Source organism: Chiloscyllium plagiosum, chromosome 4, assembly GCF_004010195.1.
Source record: "Chiloscyllium plagiosum isolate BGI_BamShark_2017 chromosome 4, ASM401019v2, whole genome shotgun sequence".
Classification (NCBI taxonomy): Eukaryota; Metazoa; Chordata; class Chondrichthyes; order Orectolobiformes; family Hemiscylliidae; genus Chiloscyllium; species Chiloscyllium plagiosum.
In genome coordinates this window covers 83,181,763-83,206,315 of record NC_057713.1, presented here as the reverse complement: position 1 = coordinate 83,206,315, position 24,553 = coordinate 83,181,763, and the positions used below count along the sequence as shown (strand labels likewise).

Below are 24,553 nucleotides of genomic sequence, written 5' to 3'. Positions count from 1 at the left end.
CCTCAGGGTGAGAAGACTTGCTGTCTGCTGTGGGAAGAGTGTTGCAGAAACTGTCTCCCTGGATCCCTATACCGGGATACGGGCTGATGTGTGATCCTTTCCACCAGGATTTCTGCTTGTGTATGTTTTAATGGATGTTTCAGTCCCATTTTTTGAGTTGTTTCTCCAATTGGCCACACATGGAGCTGTAGGCTGACGTCAGTGGGTCTTTTGCTATTTCTGTGGAAGCCGGAGCCACCGTGGGGGAGAAGTAAGGGATTTCTCTCTGGGCTGCAGTTCGACAGCGTGAACATCCCAGCGGTGCTTGGCTCCTCACAGTCAATCTGTTTCCGCACAGTGCGAAGCTCGAGGTGTTTGGGTGAGTTTTATTCTGAGGTTTTTGGGGGAGGTGGGGTTGGCTTATTGTGTGTGTTTAGCCGGATTATAAATGAAGCTGGCTGCAGCTCTGGCAGAGCGGCTCTTATCCAGGCTCCCAGGGATAGCCTCTGACTGACTGTGAGCATTCCCCCGCCCGCCCTCGGCACGCCCCGGAGAAGTGCCCGGTCCAGCTCCGGGTTGGGACACTGGTCCAGCGATTATATACACAGCCCTGAGGTTTTCAATGCTGTACTGTCTCTGGGCTCCTGATGGGAGGTGCTGGGGGCTGGGTGACGAGACGGTCTGGGAGAACAAGGGACACTCAGCCGAGTGCTGGGCTTGGATTGGATTGGAGGGGACAGAGGGGACTTTTTCGCAATCCCTTGTTGCTGCGTGGGAGTCAAGTTTACAAATCTCAAGGGCGCTTCAATCCGCCCCCAAACCCCGCTTTTATTTCTTTTTCACATCCAACAGCCCTCCAGTACCTGATCACTGGGATTGGAGGGATGCATACAGGTTCTGATTGGAACCAGTTCAGCAATTTACACCTACCACAGGAAAGCATTGCATTCTTCCAAGAGAGTCATTTGCATCTGTGTATTATTATCGCATGGAGTTCTCTTAGATTTTGTTACACACAGCAGCACGCCTTGTAACAGATCCTCTCTCTCTCTCTCTCTCCGTCAACCGCCAAGTATTAGACAGCACACACTGGAGTGCGTGAAGAGTGAATGGTTTTCTGCAATCTTTTTGATGTTCTCATTCTGAGCAAATGGTTCATCAATGTGCTATGTCATTGCCTGGTCTGCATATATGTAATCTGATTTGTATTTTCCAAACCGTGTGTATGTGTATATACGGTGGGGGGTGGGCTTCTGATCTGGACGTCTGAGAAACAGAAGCACACAGGAGGCAGCCAGTGAGGAATAAGGACCAGGGCTTTTCCCTGGGGCCCCTCATCAGAAGCAGAATTTTGACGAAGTGGCAGCTGATGGTGTGCTAAGATTTCAACTGCATGAAGGACGTGGAAAGCATATTACATGGCTCACTGTGATTGGGATATTCTGACGGAGGGCCTCATCGGGAGCTTTAATCAGCCTTTCTCTTTCACACTGCCTTTTATAAATCTCAAGCACTTGCTGTTTTGATCTGGAAACAACTGGAATTGTTGATTCTCTTATGCAAGTGCTATTGTCAGGTTTTTGGATATGTACTGGAAACTTTCACAGTGCGGTTGTTTGGGGATTCTTTACCAGTCATAGAATTGTGTCACATTGCTGATATCAGGCTAATGTGTACCTTTTTTTGTTGTTATGTCATGATTTGGAGATGCTGGTGTTGGACTGGGGTATACAAAGTTAGGAATCTCTCAACACCAGGTTATAGTCCAACAGGTTTAATTGGAAGCCCTAGCTTTCAGAGTGCCACTCCTTTATCAGGTGGTTGTGGAGTACCTGATGGAGTGGTGCTCCAAGAGCTAGTGCTTTCCATTAAATCTATTGGACTATAACCTGGTGTTGTGAGATTTCTAGCTTTGTTATTAGGCTGGAAAAGGATATCTGCACTTTTTTTTAAATCCCCAAGCAAACAACAGTTTGAGCCAGTGATGGGCTACTCATGAAGCTGCAACCAGACACGTTAGTGGTTTCTGTCTAATTTCAGGCATGGTGTCTGTACACCTGGAGCAGAAATAGCCACGAGTGCAGAGAAAAAGGGAATGGTGTGGCATTATTAGGTAACAGATCATGTGAAGCTTCTTTCCTTGACATGATTAGCTACATCCACTAAAGTGAAATTAATGTAAGTTAAATAGAACAAGGCATGACTCTTTCATGACAGCAGTAAAGATTGTTAGACTGTATTATTTCCCACACAATCATGCCAATAATGCAGATTTATTCTATTTTAGTCTAACCAGCATTACCTGTGCTTACCATGTGGGGAGCTCTGGAATGAGGAGACATAGTGTTATGTGGGAGACCTGCTCATATTAAACTAAGATGAGGTGAATTTTTCTTCTTCCCTTCTGGGAATGGAGGTTCAACATTGAGCATGTTCAAGGCTTGGTTAGGAAGAACTTGATTGACAAGGGTTGTGAGGGCAGGCAGGAAGACAAACTGTGATTTTATTGAAAGTTGGAACAGTCTTGAGGGGCTGAATGCCTACTGCTGCTCCCAATGCTTGTGTTCTGGCACAAATGTGCCAAGACAGGACAGGTCTTTGAAAGAGTTGGCCTGGACATGATGGCATGTCACTGAGCTTACAATTATATTCTGTGATTGGTTAAAGTACAGTTAAAATTTGTTTATTCCAGTCAACTTTCTCTGCTGTCCATTTCATTTGACCTACTTTTTATCTCAGTTGGCTTCTGGCAAAAGTTCAGTTGTGTGATTGGTCACAATTCAACATGCAGCTGGCTTTATTGAAATAACAATAACACTTGAATATATGTTGTAGTTTCTTATAACCAGTCTGAAGATCTAATGATTCTAATGTATAAATAAGATGTATGCACAGGATTGAAATGTAAACCTGGCAGCAGTGTGTACGAGATAGCGATTTATTTTATTCTTCAGTCAACCTAAATAGGGAATGTAAATCTAGACTGCAGAAGGGTTACACCTGAAATGTTGACTTCTCAACCTCTTGATGCTGCATGGCTTGCTGTGTTCTCCCAGCCTCCTGCTTGTCTCCCTTGGATTCCAGCATTTGCAGTTATTTTTGTCTGTAAATGATGTAAGTAAGCTGAGTAGGATTAAAATCTAATGACTGGTCACCTTTTTTGAAGCCAGGTAACAGGATGGATTGGAAAATGCCTACAAAACCAAGGGTAGAATTTGAGGAGAGGATTTAGACCAGCAAGAAGAGGGGAGCCCTGAGAAATCAGCACTGGGGTGACTATTGATTGCCATCCACATCAATTTTCTAACTTGGACATTTGGATAATAATTTGTAAGTTTGTACTAAAATACAAAAAGATGCAAAACAGACTTTCTGAGGCTTAGGAGAAATTACAGAGAAGCTGTATCGGGAATGAGGAATTATTAAGCAGGTTGGGGGCATTCTCCCCAGGAAAGGGAAGACTGAGAGGAGATCTGATGTTCTTTAACATTTTATAAAGCATTTTATGTGAGATGCGGAGAAAAAAATCAAATGCTGCTATACAGAGCAAAGTTGTGATGAGTAATCAGGAAAAAACAAGTCTTGGTTATTTATAATTGAATAATTTATGAAAGCTGTAGCATAAAGCTTCACTCTCTGGTACAAAAGGTAAATGAACTGCTGGATTGCATTAACAGATGGTAGGTGATCATTTGTATGATTGTGACATATATTGCTGGCCTAATCTCACTGTGTACTATCCTGGTTGTCTAACTGTGGGGTGGATTTTAATATTTTTTTTGAAAGTTACAAGCTCAAGTACTGTTTTCCAGTTGAGGAAGTTGGTTTCTTTCTTTGGAAAAGAGGAGACTAGCAATTTTTATCTGATACAGATTCCTTCTCCGGTTCAGTAGCATCAGCCACTTTCTTAAGTTAGCCTTGGCTTCTGACCTTGTTGGGAATTCACTTACTACCTTAGACTTAAAATCTAAACCAAAGATGTAATAATCTCTTCAGAACAGGATAGGCGACTCGTGTCTTTTTCATATGTATCCCTCTTCAGTCTCTAATACAGCAGATTAAGGAGTTCAAATCATTAGCTATTTTATTCCAGTTTGAGGTGTATTGTATATCGTAACAGGTAAAATCACAACACATTTCAGTTGCTAGTTATTTCCACATAAATAGAAAACCCAAGCATGTTTTGCAAACTTACTTCAGTGATATGTTTTTGCTTGATTAGTGAACTAACTCTTCTGTATTCAGTTGTGCATCATGGGTCAGAACCATTTTCATGAAATCTCCTGCCTTTTAATGTTCTTGTTTGTTTATTTTATGAATATTTTGGTAATGAGAAAATTTCTCACTGTCAAAAAGCATCTGTCCTCTACCTACTAATGCCACCTTCTCCTGCACCTCTACAAATCTCAGATTTCCAAAAAACACCCAGACAGCTAATTAACTTTCCCTTTTTGTTTGTTTCTGAAATTTAATGATTTAATCTTAATTTAAAGCTTCCTGTTTATATTAAAGTGTAAAAAAAAAATCAACATTGCTCTCAAACTCCTAGCATGTCATATAATTTTGACCTACCTCAATATTTATGTGGAACAACAGACAGATTCCCAATAATGGAGACAAAAGGCCTTTGAGCGGTTTCTGCTAGTGTCCCACTCCACTCCTGCAGAGGGCCTTTAGAAGTCTCAGGGCAAGCAACATAAATGACCAGTTTTGCCTTTTTTTTTCCTCCTGTCTGTCCCACCTGTTTTCTGCCAGAATCCCCATGGAATGTCATGGTCTGACATTTAATGCTTTCTGGTTTCTTTTCTGGATTATGAATGGACCAGCTGCTGCAATTTCTGATTTTAAGAGTGGGGAAACTTCCATTCTAACTGTATACTGAAGTAAAATGAAGATCTAAAGCATAATAATGACTGAGAGTAACAATTAGATACATTGGTGGAAACTGCAAGGATTGTGCAATGTCTGAACCGCAGGAAATGAGATTAATCCTTGGAAAACAATGGCTCATGAGGCTAAAGGCAACTTGTTCCTCAAATTCTCATGTTCATAGCACACTAACTACTAATTCTTCACGAGTTAGAATGGTGTTAACCAGCTTGGCATTATGACTACATTAACATGTTGTGCAGTAAGCCGTGCTCTTCCGAATTCAGGATTTTATAATCATAGAATTCCTACAATGTGGAAAATGGCCATTTTTGCGCATAGAGTCTGCACTGACCCTCTGAAGAGCATCACACCCAGATCCCATTCTATCCCTGTAACCCTGCATTTCCCATGGCAATCCACCTAGTCTATATAACTCTGGATTAGCAAAATCAATCCACCTAACCCCACATCTGAGGAATGTGGAAGGAAACCAGAGCACCTGGATGAAACCCACGCAGACATGGAGAATGTTTGGAATTCGCAGTCTCCCAAAGCTGGAATCAAACCGAAGCACTGGTGCCTCATAGTGCCAGAGACTAACTACTGTGCCACCGATGTGGCCACATGTCTATCAGAAGATAGTCAGATCATCTCCTGGATTGGTTTCTCTCCCGTTCACATCTCAACTCAAAGAATGATCTCTCCTTATTCAAAACTCACTTGTTCATTGCTCTTTGTTCATCTGTGTTGGCTTCACATTCTAAATATACACTCTATAGCATCTTTATAATAGTTTCAGAAATTGAGAATCAAAGGAAATGTGTTCAAGGAGGAATTAAAAATAGTAGAACATGACAGAGGGAGTATTGAAGATGGGAGGGGCTTTTACCATTCACAATTGACTATTCAGCAAATTCTGGGCTATATTTGCCAATTACACCCACTTCACATTGATCTTTTGTATTCCTGCATAACAACTGGCCGACACAGCTGCACCAACTGATCACTTTCAGTTGTGGAATCTGAAGAGTTGTGATAATATGGAAGAACTTTGGTACTGTAAAAGAGAAGTTTGTTAAATCATAATGTAACCATGTTTAATATTATACTTGGTTCCAAAAATAGTTAATACTGAACTTTCAATCCTCAATTTAGCATTACATTTCCCCCAATCATTATTTGCTTAAGGTAGTTGTCATCTATAAAGATGATGTTGCCATCTCTAGATGTATCTCTGGCTACTTAATGGGAAATAAAAATAATATTTTTAGATGAGTAGGAACAAGAGAGCAAATATTCAAGGTTGTTAAAGTAAATTTGGGGAGGACACACAAATTTTTTAGAATGTGCGAACTTAAGAAATGGCTACAATCATGGCTGATCTTCTGTCTCAACTCCGCTTCTTTGCCACTTCCTCCTTTCTGTTGATTCTTTTTTCCCCTGAGAAATCTAAAATCTATTCCAGACTTGAATCTATTTAAGAATAGAACAGACAGCCCCAAAGACTCTCCACTCACTGAGTGAAGAAACTTCTCATCCCAATCCTAAACTATCAGCCCTTTTATTCTGAGATGCTGTTTTAGGTTTCCTCACAGACAACCTCTCAGTACTGACCATTTGAAACCTTTTTACAATGGTACATATTTCAAAGAGAACCTCTCTGCAGAGGCTAACTAGCAGCTAAAGCAGGACCCCTCGCAGACACTAAGTCAACCTGTTCAGCCCTGCTGTGGCGTACCTCTGGAGCAGAATATAAGAACTAGGAGCAGGAATAGGCAATTCAATGCCTTGCACCTCCTCCACCATCTAAAACGACCATGGCTGATCTCCTCTTGGCCCCACTTTCCACTTTCCTGCCTGATCCCCATAACCTTTCAACCCGTTACTGATTAAAAATCTGTCTGCCTCCACCTTCAATTTATTGAGCATCCCAGTCTCCACTGCATTCTTGGGGTAGTGAATTCCACAGGTTCATGACTTTTCTTTGAGGAAAAGTAATATCTCCTCATTTTTAAAAAAAATTTACCACCCTTTACCCTAAAACTATCATCTCCTCTATATCATGGGGAACCATTTGCTTGACACCTACATCATCAGGCCCCATTAGCATTTTATATACCTCTAATTATATCTCCTTTTTTTTATTCTTCTAAACTGCTGAATCGCTCCTCACAAGACAAGCCTTTCATCTCTAGAATTAATATTGAGCACATTCTCTGAACTGCCTCCAATGCAATTATATTCCAGTGGAACTCGAGCCCAGGCCTCATGGCCTAGAGGCAAGGTTGTTATCACTATATCCAAAGACTCTTCAGGATACTTGGTAGGGTGATTAGAAACACTAAACTCATTTGAAGACTAATTACTCAATCCCATAATTAGTCTGTGGTAAGGCAGTTCCAAAATTATGAAATTTGACTGGTTGAAAGGGCTCTTGTCTATCTTGATGAATTTTACAGAAGGCTTGGTACTTGAATATAGTAATGCTGTTTCTACAATTAGGGGTGGCATGGTGGCTCAGTGGTGACCACTGCTGCCTCAGTGTGCCAGGGACCTGGGTTTGATTCCACCCTCTGGCAACTGTCTTTATGGAGTTTGCACATTGTGTGGGTGGGGTTCCTGCAGATCCTCCAGTTTGAGGCTGTGGGGGTGAAATGTCTACATCGAGTAGTAAGCCTATGGAAGTCTCTGCCTCAAGGTGATTGAGGTCAAAACAGTAACGTTTTCAAGGAAGGACTTGAATATAGATCCTGCAGTTAAAAGGGTATTGAGAGAAAGTGGGACTTTAGTACTGAATCGATAATTAGCCATGATCGCACTGAATGGTAGAACAGGGCTGAATGGCCTGCACCTGCTGTTATTCTCTATTTCTATGTTTCCTCCCATAGTCCAAAGATATGCAGGTTAGGTGGATTGGCCATGCTAAATTGCCCATAGTGTCCAGGGATGTGTAGGCTTGGTGGATTATCCGTGGGAAATATAGGGTTGGAGATGTGGATCTGGATAGGATGCGAACTCAGTGGGCTGAATGGCCTGCTTCCACACTGTAGGGGAGTTCTATTGTTCTAATAGAACAATATTAGAACAATTGTCCCCCGTCCCCCCCACCCCCCAAAAACAAATTCTCTTTTGAGTGTTTGGAAAATGAGGCCAATGATGGCTGCAATTTGGGCGAATGATAGACAAATTATACGAAGATTAGTTTGAAATGGAAGTAGTGTGAATTTGATTATTTTGTGGGAATAAAGAGATCTATTTATAAGCATTTTTGCTTTTGTGCTATGAACGTATAGCCTTTCATCAATATTTAGTGATTTCCTGGTGTTTTCCCCTATTTACTTTACCTCAGCAATCACGACAAACATTTGTAAACCATTTCTTCAGCAGCTAACTATAGATTCACAGAGCAAAGCCTTCATGGGTGAGTTATTTTCCTGTTTAACAAATCCTAAACATTATGATTGTTCCTTTTAATTTGCTGTGCTTAAGTCGCACTGGTAATTTGCATTGCTGTCACAGACTGAATACTGGATTCATTTCTGATCAGTGCTACAGCATTTAGTAATTGCTGTAGCTATAATTGAATCTTCTGAGTCGCAAGTAGGATGTATCCTCAGAAATAACTGTTTTTAAAAAAAACACAAATCAATAGCTTCTTAATTGTATGGAAGCTGATCAGTCCTGTTGACTTACAGAGCAACCTGCTGAGAAACTATGGGTGCTCCCAAGGATTTGTCTTGCTTCAAGGCTGTAAGATCCCGTCAACTCCTTTGTGGCAGTTGCTGATAACTCTCCATGGTAAACAGCTTCTACATAAGCTCAGCCTGGCTCCATTCATGTTTCTGAGATTTTTCAAGCAGAACTTAGTGGATAGTGTCTCTCTAAGGCCCTCCAATGTATTGTTGCTGTTGTGTGTGACTGGTTCAAGTGGCATTTAATATAATACCCATCCAAAAATTCCAATCCAATTGTATCTGATCACATGCTGGACTTCCTTGACATTTCCTGTGGATGGAATGACGTAGCAATAAAGTGGTAACTAAGAACTGAAGGCTTATGTTGGGGTGTGGTGCATGATGTAGTTTGTGAGGAAGAAATATATTGCTGCTGTAAATATTGTAGAAAGAGATTTTCTGTTCAGTTGGGATGCAATTTGCATCAGCCTGTTTCTGAATGCTGCAGAAACTATTCCATCTTCCACGTTCAGATTAAAATGTGCTGTTTCTGCCATTGTTGGTTCTCAGCCTTGGATTGAAGATAAATGAAAGTGACCACACAGTATTTGCTGCAAAAATAGCTTGCCTATCAAGGCTGGGTGACAATGAGTTTTTAAAAACTGACTGTGTCCAATTGTACTGGGCAAGGAGGCTTGATAATTCTAATTCTTGCCCTCCACTGCCATCTTGGCTATGCTTTGTGCCAAGAATCCAATATTATTTTGGCATCCAGCCTTGCTGATGTGATAGGTAATGTAAGTGTAGTAACAAGAAGTGCTTCACTCATGATTTCACATTGGAATGTACCTGACCAAATATAGATGGAATACATTAGAAAGGGCAAGATTCCAGACCAACTTAAGGTCAGTAGGACAGTTCTTATTCCGAAAGTGAGCAACGAGGAAGATCTGAAAGATATTAATAACTGGAGGCCGATTACAATCGGCCCGATATTGCTCAGGATTTTTACCAAAATTATGGCGAATAGGTTGAGTAAAGCAATTATTTTAAACAAGCGACAAAAAGGGTTTATGACAGGTATCTCGGGGTGCAAGGAAAATATTAAAATATTGGAAAATATTATAAATGGGGCAAAAAGAAATAGAAGGGATCTGGCTGTAGTCTTTATAGACTTAGCCAAGGCTTTTGATACCGTGAGACATAGACTAATTGTTACTGCGCTTAAAAGACTCCAGCTCCCGATGTTATTTATACAATTAATTAAGGATCTATATGAGGAGAACTTTACCCATATTGAAGGTTTTAATAGTAAAACCGAAAATATTCCAATTCTATGTGGAGTAAAGCAAGGTGATGCTTTATCACCAATTCTATTTAATATCATTATGGATCCATTGATTTGCACTATCGAGGAAAAACAAAAGGGAATATTTCTGGGAGAGGAAGGGAATAGATGTCCATGTACTCTGTCTCTTCTGACTGAATGGGCAGGCGGTGGTGAGCAAACTTGTATAGCAGCAGACTGGCAAATTCTCTCTTTGAAATCCCTATGGTCCAGAGAAGTCAACTGTAAGTGCACATTTTCCAAAAACTGCACAAATCTATGTCAGCTAGCAAAACCTGCCATGTGCTGAGAGTAGTTCTGGTCTATCTTGGGACCTGATTGGGTTTGACAATATAAGAAGCATTTGTCATTCAGTATTTGATCCATTTCTCTTCTTCCATGAAGTTGGTAGCAGTCCTTTATTGAGACTGCTGGCTTATGTAATGTGTGCACTATAATTTGCATTTTTTTAAAAATGGTTTTGATTCAAATGTATTGGTTGCATTCACCACTTATACGGTTTTATTAACATCGATCCATTGTCTGCATCTATAGTCAAGTAAAGAGACAAGCTGGTGTCAATTCCAATTAATTGTAGTAATCTATGTCCAAAGATTATTATGGCTGCAAAATTTAAAGAGCATATTTTAATGTTAGTCTGAAATTTGTAAGGAAATTCATTAAGTCTCAGTCTCTTGATAAACCAACAAGAGTTCTAAATTCAGCAGGGATAAGTGAAGTGGAAGTTCATAAGCATCCAGTAGCTAACAACTGTTACACCTTTTTTTTAAATTAATATTTACCCTGGTTGTAAACACTTATCACTTGACACTAGATTATTAATAGTAATTCTAATATAGGAGAAAGACTTTGGGCTAGATTTTCCTACCAAGGGGGCATAGGTCAAGTCAGTAAGTTTCCCAACCTGGCAGATCTGCCTCTATTTAAAGGGCTCCATTATGGGCAGTATGTGTTCTGGGCAGGACAGGGTCAAGTTTACTGACCCTAGAAGCAGATTGTAGGTGGCCTTCAGGCCCCTACCTGGGCATCTGAATCTTGGAGCACAGTCAAATATTCATTATGAACCCATCTGGGGACTGTAACAGCAACAACAGACACCTGATTCTCCACATGGGCTCTTTATGAATACTTGGCTGAGCTCCAAGACTCAAGTGCATGGGCTCAGCAGGTGTCTGGAGAAACTGAATTGGTGTGTTTGCTTGATTGACATCTTTGAGGCTATAGTTTATTTTTTCTTGTGTATGTTTATTCATACAAGATTAAGAGGTGTGAAGTGGATGCAGCTTCCATTACTGCTCTTTTAATGAGCCTGTCTGAACATCTTATAGAAAAACTGTTCTTTTCCCAATGGGTGTTTCCTTTCTCATCATCTCTTCAATAGTTGCCCTTTTTTTTTATGGTTTCTTTGTTTATTTACAGTGTGGACTGGGTGAAGGGGCACGAGGCAGCATGGAATATCTTTGGGTTTGCCTTTCAAAAGGTTCCTGAATCCAGACTGTGTGGGTTTGTGACAGCTACGTGGCATCATGGCCCACGAATGGTGGAGAATCTGGCCTAACTCAAATGAAAATTTATGGAAGTCTGAGATGCCTACCCCTGCATTAGAACTGGGGGGTGGCTTGATACTGACCATCCTTATTCCTATGCTGGTGAAGATTGCAACTGCTGGGAATGGGCAGCCCCTGGATTGGATCTTGCCTACTGCTTTTTATATAGCTCCAGAGTTGGATCAAAAAAACTGGCTGCAATCTGTCTTGATAAATTATCAGTCACTCTCCATTAGTCTAGCATTTCCAGGTCGTTAAGGAAAGAAGCAGATATGCAGCAATATCACTGCATTTGGCATTAATAGAAATCATCGCTATTAATGAGGATGTAATAGCAAATACAGCCTGGAATTGGTGAGACTATGGTTCAATTTCCTTAATAGTCAGGTTTGAATAATAAGACTTTATTCCCTGAATGTGTGTGAACAAGAGCACATTTCTTTCCATCACTTAATTGCCATAATAATGTAGATGTTGATTGCCTGTTGGTCAGCAATTATCATTGCAGATGATTGAACTCCAACAATAGTATTTAAATCAAGAGTTCTGGGGTATTTCAGCCAATGATAAGATAATGCATGTATATGTTAGGATTATGTGTGACTTGGAGCAGAACATCGAGATAATGGAATTCCCTCGACCATTGCTGCTTTCGGCCTTCTCAGTGAGCGAGATTGCAGTGTTAGGAGGTGTTGTCCGAGTAGCTTTGAGTTAATAAACTGCAAGTGAGTGGCTGGTACACAACAGCAGTTATTACGCTGGTGACAGAATACTGAGGCCTGGATGAACACAGTAAATTCTTGTTATTATGCCCATCCATGTGAGATTGAGCCTTGTAGATGGAGTAGTTTTGATAGAAGAATAACTTTCTTCTACTCCTTTAGTTGAGTCAGAGATGCTTGACATGGAAACAGACCCTTTTTGGTCCAACTCCTCCATGCTGACCAGATATCCTAAACCAATCTAGTCCCATTTCCCAGCATTTGGCCCATATCCCTCTAAACCCTTCCTATTCATATACCCATCCAGATGCTTTTTAAATGTTGTAATTGTGCCAGCCTCCATCACTTCCTCTGGTAGCTCATTCCATATATGCACCAACCTCTGTGAAAATGTTACCCCTTAGGTCCCTTTAAATCTATGCCGTCTAGCTTTGGACTCTCCCTCTCCAGGGAAAATACCTTGTCTATTTATCCTATCCATGCCCCTCATGATTTTATAAATCTCCTAAAATCGCCCCTCAGCCTCAGATTCTCCAGGAAAAACAGCCCATCCTATTCAGCCTCTCCCTATACCTCAAATCCCCCAGCCCTAGCAACATGCTTGTAAATCTTTTCTGAACCCTTTCATGTTTCACAATATCCTTCCTATCGGAGGAAGACCAGAATTGCATACTATATTCCAACAGTGGCCTAATCAATGTCCTGTACAGCCTCAACATGACCTCCCATCTCCTGTACTCCATACTTTGACCAATAAAGGAAAGCATAGCAAACGCCTTCTTCACTATCCTATCTACCTGCAACTCCACTTTCAAGGAGCTATGAACCTGCACTCCAAGGTCTCGTTGTTCAGCAACACTCTCTAGGACCTTACCATTAAGGTGTATAAGTCCTGCTAAGATTTAATTTCCCAAAATGCAGCACCTCTCATTTATCTAAATTAAACTCCATCTGCCACTCCTTGGCCCCTTGACCCACCTGGTCAAGATCCTCTGTAATCGGAGGTAAATGTCTTCACTGGGCAAAAGTGAGAACTGCAGATGCTGGAAATCAGAGTTTAGATCAGTGATGCTGGAAAAGCACAGCAGGTCAGGCAGCATCCGAGGAGCAGGAAAATCAACGTTTTGGGCAAAAGCACTTCATCAGGAATAGTGTCAGTCATCATTACTGGAGATGGAGAGGTCCAGGAAGGGGAGGAGATGTCAGAGATGGTCCAGGTGAATTTAAGGTCAGGGTGGAATGTGTTGGTGAAGTTGATGAACTACTCAACCTCCTCGCGGGAGCACGAGGTGGCGCCGATGCATTCCTGATGAAGGGCTTTTGCCCGAAACGTCTTTTTTTTTTTCCTTGCTCCTCCGGATGCTGCCTGACCTGTTGTGCTTTTCCAGCACCACTGTTGTAAACTTCTTCGCTGTCCACTACACCTCCAATTTTGGTGTAATCTGCAAACTTACTAACTATATCTGCTGTATTCACATCCAGATCATTTATATAAATGACAAAGCAGTGGACCCAGCCCTGATCCTTGTGGTACACTGCTGGTCACATGCCTCAAGTCTTAAAAGTAGCCCTCCACCACCCTCTGTCTTCTACATTTTGAGCCATTTCTGTATCCAAGTGGCTAGTTTGCCCTGTAATCCATGTGATCTAAACTTGCTAGCCAGGCTACCATGAGGAACATTTTCAAACGCCTTTCTGAAGTCCAAGTAGATCACGTCTACCGTTCTGCCATCATCAACCTTCGTTATTACTTCAAATATCTATATCTAGTTCATGAGACACAATTTCCCACACGAAGCCATGTTGACTACCCTTAATCAGTTCTTGCCTTCCCTGTAAATTCTGTCCCTCAGGATTCCCTCCAACCTACTCAACAGTCTATAATTCCCTGACTTTTCCTTGCCATCTTTCTAGAACAGTGGCACCACATTAGCCAACCTCCAGTCTTCTGGCACCTCACCTATGGCTATCGATGATATAAATATCATCTCAGCAATGGACCCAGCAATCCCCTTCCTAGCTTTCCAGAGTTCTGGGGTACATCTGATCAAGTCCCGGTGATTTATACACTTTTTTTATTTTTGTGTTTTAAGATGTCCGACACTACCTCTTCTGTATTTATTGATGTTGTTTATTTTGCCACATTCTCCATCTTCCAAAACCTTCTCCACCATGAACACTGATGCAAAATAGTATCTCCCCCATCTCCTACGGTTGAAAACATAGATGGCCTTATTGATCTTTAGAGAGCCCTATACTCTTTCTAGATAACCTTTTTGTCCTTAATGTACTTGTAGAATCCTATTGGATTCTCCTTAACCCTATTTGCCAAAGTTATCTCATGTCTACTTTTTGGCCTCCTGGTTTCCCTCTTTAGTATGTTCCTATTGCATTTATATCCTTAATTTCTGCTATCTATACCTGATACATGCTTTCTCCTTTATTCTTGACCAAAATCTCAATTTCTCAAGTCATCCAGCATTCTCCAAACCTACAGCCTTGCCTTTCACCCTAATAGTAACATACTGTCTCTGGCTCGCTCTCTCATTTTCAAAGCTTCCCATTTTCTAGCCATTCTTTTTACTGGCAAACATCCGCCCCCAATCAGTTTTTGCCTAATACCATCAAATTTGGCCTTCCTCCAATTTAGAAGTTCAGCTTTTAGATCCAGTCTATCCTTTCCAACACTATTTTAAACTAATAGAATTATGGTTGCTGGCACTCCTCACTCCCACCTTCCCCCCCCCCCCCAAAAAAAAGTAAAGTTTTGCACCTTCTCTCGTAGACACATCCACACACTGAATGAGAAAATTGTCTTGTACACACTTAACAAATTCCCCTCCATCCAAGCCCTTAACATTTATGGCAGTCCAAGTTTATGTTTGGAAAGTTAAAATCCCCTATGCTAACCACCCTATTATTCTTGCCAATAACTCAGATCACCTTTACAAATTTGTCTCAATTTTCCTATTAAGTACTGGCAGGTCTCCAGTACAATCCCAATAACGTGATCATCCCTTTATTTCTCAGTTCCACCCAAATACTTTCCCCAGACATATATTCCCAAGAATATCCTCCCCAAATACTGCCATAACGTTATCCATAATGAAAAACAATGCCCCCCTCCCCTCCAAGATACTACTACCCTCGAGGATCTCTTTGAACTCCTGTCTAACTTCATATACTCTCCCTTCAGAATCTCATCCCTTTTCACTTTGTCATTCCAGTGTGTACAAAAACTCCTGCTGATCCCTCTTCCTTTTGAGAGTCTGTCCAAGTTATCTTTGATCCTGGCAACAAACCATTCTGATATCTTGCTATTGGTCGCAGAAGTGTATGTCCCTTAGAGAGCCCCCATCACAGTCGATCACTTGGAACCTGGTATACCCCTTGTTACATTAAAGCCAGTCTTTGAACCAGAAACCTGGCTGTCCATGCCAAATCCTTGTGAGTCCATCACTCCTATATTTTCCAAACCTCTATACTTGCTTGAGATGGGGATAGCCACAGGAGACTCCTGCATTACCTGTCTACTTCTCTTTCCTGGAGGTCACACCTCTACCCGATTTTTGTTTCTTCAATTTATCTCTCACTGCAACTGCCATCCATCACATCCCCTACTCCTCTAAATTCCCCATTTCCTCTAGCTTTGCTGTAACCAATCCATGCGATCTGAAAGGATTCCCAACCAAACACTTCCTGCAGGCATAGTCACCATGGAAACTCTCCCTAATCTCCCATCTGACAGGAAGATCACATCACTCTCCCAAAGACCATCATTGCATCTTAATAATCAGAAACTAGCATCATACTGTTGTAAAAATACTGCTTCAGACTAGCTTAGTACATTTTTAAAAAAAATTTTAATCAAGGGACAGATCTCAACAACATAATCAAAAAGACCCCACTCTACTCGCTGTCGATTTTTACAAAAGAAAACTAGTAAGATTACAGTTTAAAAAGCCACTTGGCTGCTCCCATGTTGAGCTCCCATACCCCAGTTTCTCTTCAGTAAGCTGTGAATTTTGCTGTTTTACTTACTTTACTTAGAACAGGTTCTTTCTCTCTCTCTCTCTCTCTCTCTCTCTCTCTCTCTCTGTTTGAATAACTGCCCATGTGGTCATGCCTTTGTCTGTCTTCCTCATTTTGAAAAGTGCCATTTTTGATTTTTCTTTCCCCATACAGTTCCAAAATAATGCAACAGTAATTACTACTCCTAGAAATTGAGGAAATCAATCCAACACTGACAATACCTTAAAGTGCAGCTCTTACAGCTACATTTTCTTTTCGATCCTCCATCTTGATTACCTAGAATCCTTTTGCTTTCTAATATTCCAAATTTAACTTTTGGTCAGTGGTGAATGTTATTGGTGTCTGATTTAAGTCCAAGTCCTGCGCTAAATTTTAAACTTCAGAGGATTTGAGTGGTGTTGAGTGCTGGTATTTCTACTATGCAACCACAATTCTACCTGCGATAGAGAGCAGGCCTTTGATATAGGAACCAAAGGCGGTTGTACTGTGAATGCTGCGTTCCATAAAATATTACTTTTTTTAGTCTCAATAATTTGAGATATGATGTACAGTAAGTGCAGCATTCTTGGAAGGAATGGGTACATGTTCACAAAGATTTCATACCTTTAAAAAGGGTGCCCATTTAAAGCAGAGATGAGAACATTTTTTTTTTCTCTCATGGTTGAGTTTTTGAAGTTCCCTTCCTCAGAAGGCAGTGGATGCAGATTAAAATTTTTAAGGCAGATTGATTATCAGGGGGATGACAAATTATTAGTGCTATTCATGAATGTACAGTTGAAGTTAAAATCAGATTAGCCATGAGCAAATCTTTAAGTGGCTTAAAGTGCCAAGTGCCTACTCTTGTTCCTTGATCATATGTTTGTTTTGGGGTTTCCTTCCCTTGGATCTAATTCTATTAGAGATTAATTGAGAGACGCAATTGCCACAATTAGTCAACAATTGCATTTATTGTCCGATGTGACAACTGGGATAATTACACTGAGGTGGACAGACATTGTACTTGACTTGAACAAGTCACATATTCCTCAAGTTATCCCACAAGCAATAGCTTTAAGGTGATTGACAATCTGAGTAATATCCTTTTTGTTAGCCATACGTGATTTGGACTTAGGATATTTGATACAGATTTGATCATCACTTTCTAATAAATTAAGTGCCTGAAGAAATCAGTGCAATTCCTCATGGCACTAACTGGATAGATCATTCAAAGGGCTGGTTCTGACCTAGATGGACCAAATGGCATCCTTCTGTGCTGTATTAATTCTGAGTCTGACCAAGGACTGCAATGATTAGCCTCTGACTGACAGGTAGAATTGTAACCACTAAAGATAATGGCTATTATTGTTAGCAATGTATGAGTAGAATATTTTTACATTTTGTAACGAAGAGGCTCAGTAAGTATTTTGAGCAAATGGGATTTTGAGCAATTTTGTATTTAAAAAAGCAACTTTAGGCAAGTCTATATTCCGACTGGCCACAAAACAGATTAGTATTCTGTTGAATTGTCGAGGCATTCTCAAAAATACTTGGCTTTAGTGCTCACTGGAGCGTTTTGCATTAATGCATACTCAATACTACTTGATGTTGATGTAGAAATGGCGGTAGAACTTCAGCTGGATTCATCAACACAATGACTAGTTATACTGAGGCATTCTATCATGTTAAAGAGATGCGCTGTAGCTCTGTCAACAGCTACTTTTGAGAATTACTAAGCACAAGGGAAGAGAACACCACCAACACTTACAAATTGAGGAAATCACGCCCATTGTGCAGGCTGTGCCGAGTCTTCCAACTTAAACAGCCAAACAGTTTTTTTTAAACTGTAGCGATTCCTCTTTTTATTACAAGAAAAGTCAAAAACGGGAAAGACTGTATGTTGGTCAAGGCTTAGCGACTATTAATAACCTGGAATTTCTGCAGCACCTTGGCGGAAGGTCCACCGAATGCATTGTTTCTCTGGAATTTCTGTGGACTTTCCGCAAAAGTTACAGGAAAAGTTCTGAGTAAATGAAAGACGCTTTTGTTTAGGAAGCAAGCTTTCTTTAAAATTTAAAATCTTGCATGTTTAGAAGTGAAATCAGTAATTTTGCTTCTAATTCATAGAAAGCATACTCCAGACAAAACTGAATTTACAGTTTGAATTTAAAGTGAAAGAATCTCCATAAAATAGATTCGCCACCGTATCTGAATACTGTGTAAAATTTGAAGCTGCAACAGTTCTACACCAACCATTTAATCCCAAAGACGAACTGAGCCCCCAGAGAAACAAAGACGCCATTCCAAATATTTACCTGTTGCTTCATCTGCATTGTTAATGTTGGTATGCTTCCCTCTGCAGAAACAGAAAGACTATTCTCACCCATAAATCATGTCGATTTGTATCAATCTGTAACAATTTCCAACTCTGTCACCAATCAGGCATTTATTTGGCTCTTGCTGTGAAAATTTAACTGAAAGACTTCATGAATTCTGTTGACTTTGTCCATCAGTAAACATGTATAGGTGCTACACTTTCCTGTCTAAAGTGGTATTCTTATATCATTGGTCCATATTTCTTTTTTGCCACAATGATCAATTTCCATTGTTTGACTTTAATACCTGAGACTTCCATAGACCAACAAATGTTTTATAAAAGAACATTTCTGATTGAAAATGACTTCTGTGATCACCTAACAGGCTGAGGCATTCTGCATGGACTATATAGAACCAGCTGCCTTAAAGTTCTATTTTAATCAAAGCAGTGAAAGTATGAGGAAATTTGCATCTTGTTATACATTCTCTCTTTCTTTCTTAACTGCAGATATTGAGAGGTAAAATGTTGTTGTCTCCAACTATCCAACCTGAAATGAAACAATGACACCAGTCTCTCTCTCTCTCTTTCTTTTGTTCCTGACCATATTCAATTAAGGTTGGAATAAAAACAAGTTGGAAAACTAAGATCTGCAAACTTCACCACTGTTAGAGACCGACTGCTAAACAGTTGGACTTGGGTTCTTTTGTTCTCACAACCGAAAATACTCTTAATATCTATAACTGCACTTGCATTTATCTTCCTGTCTGTTATAGACACTCTTCTCTGAAGTTTCAAAACTTGTGTTTGTGTTCTTCTTTGGTGGGGCACACTTTGGGGGCTAATGGGTAATAAAATTCCCCTCATTCAAAAAAATCTTTGCATTGTCTCTTTGTTGACTGGTTAAGTTTAATTGAACTGTTTATTGCTAGGTGCTTAAACTGCAATGCAAGAGGAAGGGTGTTTAAAATAGGACTGGAGCTGTGACCACCCCCTCCCCCTTTTTTCTGCTTGTAACAATATGTATTCACTCCCCACCAAAGATGCACATTGGTAACGGTTAGTGTACACCATTTACAAGATGCACTGTAGTATCTTGCCAAGGCTTCTTAACCAGCACGTTCCAGTTCTAATGAGCTCCGCTGTCTAGCTGGACAAGGGCAGCAGATATGAGCGGTTCCTCTCTATGCCACTCCCCATCCTGATTTGGAAATATCTCACTGTTCCTTCACTGTTTCAGGGTCAAAATCCTGGCACTTCCTAACAACCTGGTGGGTGAGTCTGCACCACAAAGACTGCAGCAGTTATTGGAGGCAGCTCACCACCAATTTTTTAAATAGGTAATTGAGGATGGTGGACCATCCAGTGGTGTCCACATCTATGGTAGTAGTAAGGGAGAATTGATGTGAAGGGAGTTGGCAGTGGTCTGCACATGGAGTCCTGCCTGATACTCCTACATTCCAACTTGACCTGCCTCTGTCACTTCTTTGTTCTCATGCAATCGTTTTGAAGCTTATCCTCATGGACACAGGTTGCTGTTGGCGAAGTGGCATGGGGTGTTTCATGGAGAAGTAAAGAGAAAGCTGAAAGTGTGGGAAATGGTTGGAGATATCCCACTTTTCCAGCAGAGACTGAGCATAAAGCTGTCTCTGCTACTGAAAAAGGCAGTATCCGCAGACAGACTTGGGAGACCAGCTACCAAAGACTTGTGGCACCTCTGGCTGTGACTCTGTGATTTACAACCCTCCTTGCTGGGAACATCACTGAAACTTTGTACTCCTTGCAGGATGACCTTTTGAGGAGGTGATAATGGCACCTGGTCACCGTTTATGTTTAGTTTGAAGGTGGCAACATGTAATAACAAACATAATGATAAGACACTGATTATAAAGGCGCTTCATGACGTAATAGTTTATAATTTAACCACTGAAACCAGTGGTTAAACTGGACAGATCTGAACATGAACAGAAACTTACTTTCTCCACTGGGTCCTAAGCAAACTCCATCTGGTTTTAAAAATAAACCCCACACAGTAAATTACCTGCTTCATTGGAGGAAACCTCCCTGCTTCACAGGGTCCTAGGAAGAATCACTTAACTGGAAGTAGTCACAATCCACTCCACCGGACGACTCAAATGCAAGGAAGTGGGGTAAGCGTGCTAGCCTGCTAGTAAGACTGAGACTACATGGTTTCAAGAAGCACCCCCCCCCCCCTTCCTAGCTTACTCAGAAAATGTACAATCTCTGGATAACAAAGCTGGACTAACTCCGATCACTGCTCAGCTTCCAGCATGAACTGTGGGACTGCTGTGCACCTCTGCTTCACAGAAATCTGGCTCAACCTATCCATTCCTGACTGCACACTTCAAGCTGATGGTTTTTCTATCCGTTGTCTGAACTGTACTGCAGCCTCGGGTAAGACAGAGGGTTGAAGGGGTTTATTTTGTAATCATCAACTTGTGATACGTGGACATTGCAACCCTGGGCAGCCATTGCTCCCCAAACCTTTAATTCCTCACCATCAAATGTCACCACTTCTATCTACCATGGGAATTTATCGCTGCCGTACTTACTGCTGTGTACACACCACCACAAGCAAAGGTTGAGGAAGCTCTGGATGTGTTGTACTCCACCACTAACACCCTGGAGACTGAACACCCCGAGGCCCTGATAATTGTAACTGGCAACTCAATCAAGCCAATATAAGAAAGGTGTTGCCCAGTACCACCACAACATTACCTACCCCACCAGGGGCCCAAACATTTTAGACTACTGTGAAAGATGCCTATTTCTTCATTCCCCGCACTTATTTCAGGAACTCTGACCACAATGCCGTGCTTCTTCTCCCAGCTGACAGGCAAAAGCTCAAGCAGGAGACCCCCTCTTAGATACAGGTCCAATGCTGGTTGGAGGAGACAGAGGATCAACTCCGGTGCTGTCTGATTTGGCTGATTGGTGCCATGTTCAAACAGTCCACAGGTATCTTGGATGGATACACCACCACCGTCACAGACTTTTATCACCAAGTGTGCGGAGGACTGCATACAGAGGACATCAATCTGGGTGTTCCCCAACAGGAACCCCTGGATGAATCGGGATGTACAGAACTTGCTAAGGATCAGGCGGGAGGCCTTCAGATCAGGAGACCCACTCAAATATAAGGAATCCAAGTGTGACCTTTGCAGAGCCATTAAGACGGCCAAAGATCAATACTGATTCAAACTAGAGACCCAGACAGGCACCCGGCAATTATGGCAAGGACTGAATGACATCACAGGTTCAAAAAAGAGACCGTGCAAGATAGCAGACAATGACACATCCCTCCCAGACACCTAGTTGGACAAGTCCTGACAAACCTATCCCAACAGTCATTGCATCAGCGGTCAGATCAGTTTTCCTTGGTGTGAATCCAAGGAAAGGAATGGGACCAGATGGAGTAGCAGGCCGTGTACTCAGGGCAGAGGTCTTCTCCGACATCTACAACCTCTCCCTGCAGCAGGCCACTGTCCCTGCCTGTTTCAAGATGGCCAACATCATCCCTGTGCCTAATAAGGCTCATGCAGCACGCCTCAATAACTACCGCCTAGTGGTCCTAACTTCAGTAGTCATCAAGTGCTTTGAAAGGCTGGTCATGGTATTAATCAACTCCAGCCTCCCCACTAATCTTGACCCACTTCAATTTGCTTATCGGACCAACAGATTCACATCAGCTGCCATATCACTTGGCCTTCACTCATCCCTAGAACATCTTGACACCAAGAACCACTATGTAAGAATCCTACTCATTGACTACAGTTCGGCCTTCAACACTAATCCCCTTGACGCTGGCTGACTGACAAACTTAATGATCACTGACTAAACCCTGCTCTGCAACTGGCTCCTTGTTTCCTGACCCACAAGCCACAATCATCCTCACCAACATTCAACACTGGAGCCCCCCAGAGGTGTGTACTCAGCCCCCTACTGTACTCACTGTATACCCTTGACTGCGTCACCAAATGCCAGACTAATGCCATTTACAAGTTCACTGATGACACCACCATAGTTTGTTGAATCTCCAGATGGCGACAAAACAGACTACAGATGGGAGGTGGAAGACCTGGAAAAATGGTGCACTGAGAACAACCTAGCTCTCAATACTGGCAAAACAAAGGAACTCATTACTGACTTTCAGTGGGATGTTACTCATGCCCCCCCCCCCCCCCCCCCAACACACTAATAGCACAGAAGTGGAACAAGTGGAGAGAGTCAAGCTCCAGGGTGTGATCATCAACAACAAACTTTCTTGGACTCTTCATATGGACGCACTGGTTACAAAGGCCCAACAATGTCTCCTCTTCCTCAGGCAGCTGAGAAAACTTGGCATGATGGCGAATACCCTTGCCAACTTTTATAGGTGTCATTTGAGAGCATTCTGCCTGGATGTATCACTACCTGGTATGGCAACTGTACCATTCAAGATCGGGGATGTTTTAGAGAGTGGTGAACTAGGCCCGGACAATCACAAAGGCCAACCTTCCTTCTACAGAATCCATCCACCAGGACTGCTGTCAAGGAAAGGCACTCTCCAAGATCCATCCCACCCTTGCAATGTTTTTCTACAACCTCTACCATCAGGGAGAAGGTACAAAAGCCTGAACACATGCACCAGCCAGTTTCATAACAAATTTTCTACCCTACTGTTAGAATACTGAATGGACTTGCAAGCTCTTTAATATTTGCCTGTACTGGGTTTTTGTTTTTGCTGCTGCTGTTTGCTTATCTATGCTACTTAACTCTGCGATCTGCCTGTATTGCTTTTAGGTCAAAGCTTTTCATTGTGCCTCAGTACATTTGACAATTTTAATTTTTTAATTTATTAAAATTAATACCATAAGGATTGTCTTATGAGGGTGATGTGCAGCTGCTCAGTGTGATTTGTCCCAAGCCCTGCTTATCCCTAGGGTTGTACTGGCAACCGGTCGCTGCTATTTGCAGGAGATCCTCCACTAAGAGGGTTCCTGGGATAAATTGTTGCTGTAACATTTCACAGCTCTTGTGGTAATAAGAAAGACCATGAACCGTCCATAAGATGTGCTCCTTGGAACGTTTGGGATCTTAAAGCTGAGCCATCTCTCCAGACTTGTCCAAGGCAAGTGCCTAGAGCATGAAACCAAACCCTTTTCAACCTGTCTAGGCACTAAAAATGCCTATCCACCCTCCAAGATCCTGCCATCCGCCTTTGTAACATTGTGTGCCTAATTAGATTTTCAATCTTCTATCCAGGCCACTGTTATGGAGATACCCATTCAATGGGTGATGGGGCAAACATTCTTTACCCAGAGGCCATATGTTACTGTGATTTTTCTAGATGCATTCCCGGTAAAGTGCGCCAGTCAGCTGCTGATTTCCTTTTAAAAATCTGCACAGGCTGCAACCCTGACAGACAATGAGCTACGGAGCTGTATTCAGGCAGAACTCACATGATATGACCTGGAAATGACCCAATGGCATTGAGTATAGTGCATTAGAGTACAATCACAGAATAGTGCTGCTAGATGATGTGAGCAATCCTCACCACTAAGGGACTGTCTGCTCCTCGCTCACTGTGCAGTCACTTTTGCTGTCTGCTCATTTATAATACGATTCACAGGGCATGTTCAGTCTGGTGTGGTAAAGGAAAACAACCATTCCTTCAATTGTCACTGGGTCAAAACCCTTCCTAACAATGCTGTAGGTTTATTTACACACACCCATGGTGAGCAACGATTCAACAAGGTGGCTCATCAGTGTCTCCAGGGCAATTAATGATCAACACTAAATACTGTACTGGTCTAGCCAGTGACAGCCACTCCCCATGAATGAGTAAGAAAGAAGAAAATGCTGGCATTTGTCTGCCCTATTGATTGGAAGGAACAAAATAAAACTGCAGATACTGGAATACAAAGTAGACAAGCAGGAGGCTGGAAGGACACAGCAAGCCAGGCAGCATCTGGAGATGAAGAAGTCTGTTTCTGATGTAACCCTTCCTTTGGACTGGGGTTGGGGGTGGGGGGAAGCTGCAGATAAAGGGGAGGGCAGGGACGGGGTAGTGAAGTGGGGATGGGTGA

The 24,553-nt window shown here is 41.7% G+C and overlaps 1 protein-coding gene across 8 annotated transcripts in view; it reads left to right on the top strand.

The window, feature by feature from the left end:
* Positions 1-239: 239 nt before the first annotated feature.
* The window catches only part of LOC122549160 (neurocalcin-delta), a 266,843-nt gene continuing 242,529 nt past the window's right edge, over positions 240-24,553 (top strand). For 4 of the 8 annotated variants that reach the window (XM_043688504.1, XM_043688507.1, XM_043688502.1 and 1 more), the window contains exon 1: positions 241-358. The gene's annotated coding sequence lies outside the window, so the exon portion shown is untranslated. Of the gene's footprint in view, positions 359-24,553 lie in introns of all 8 variants that reach the window. The other 4 variants (XM_043688508.1, XM_043688506.1, XM_043688505.1 and 1 more) reach the window with 2 other exon arrangements.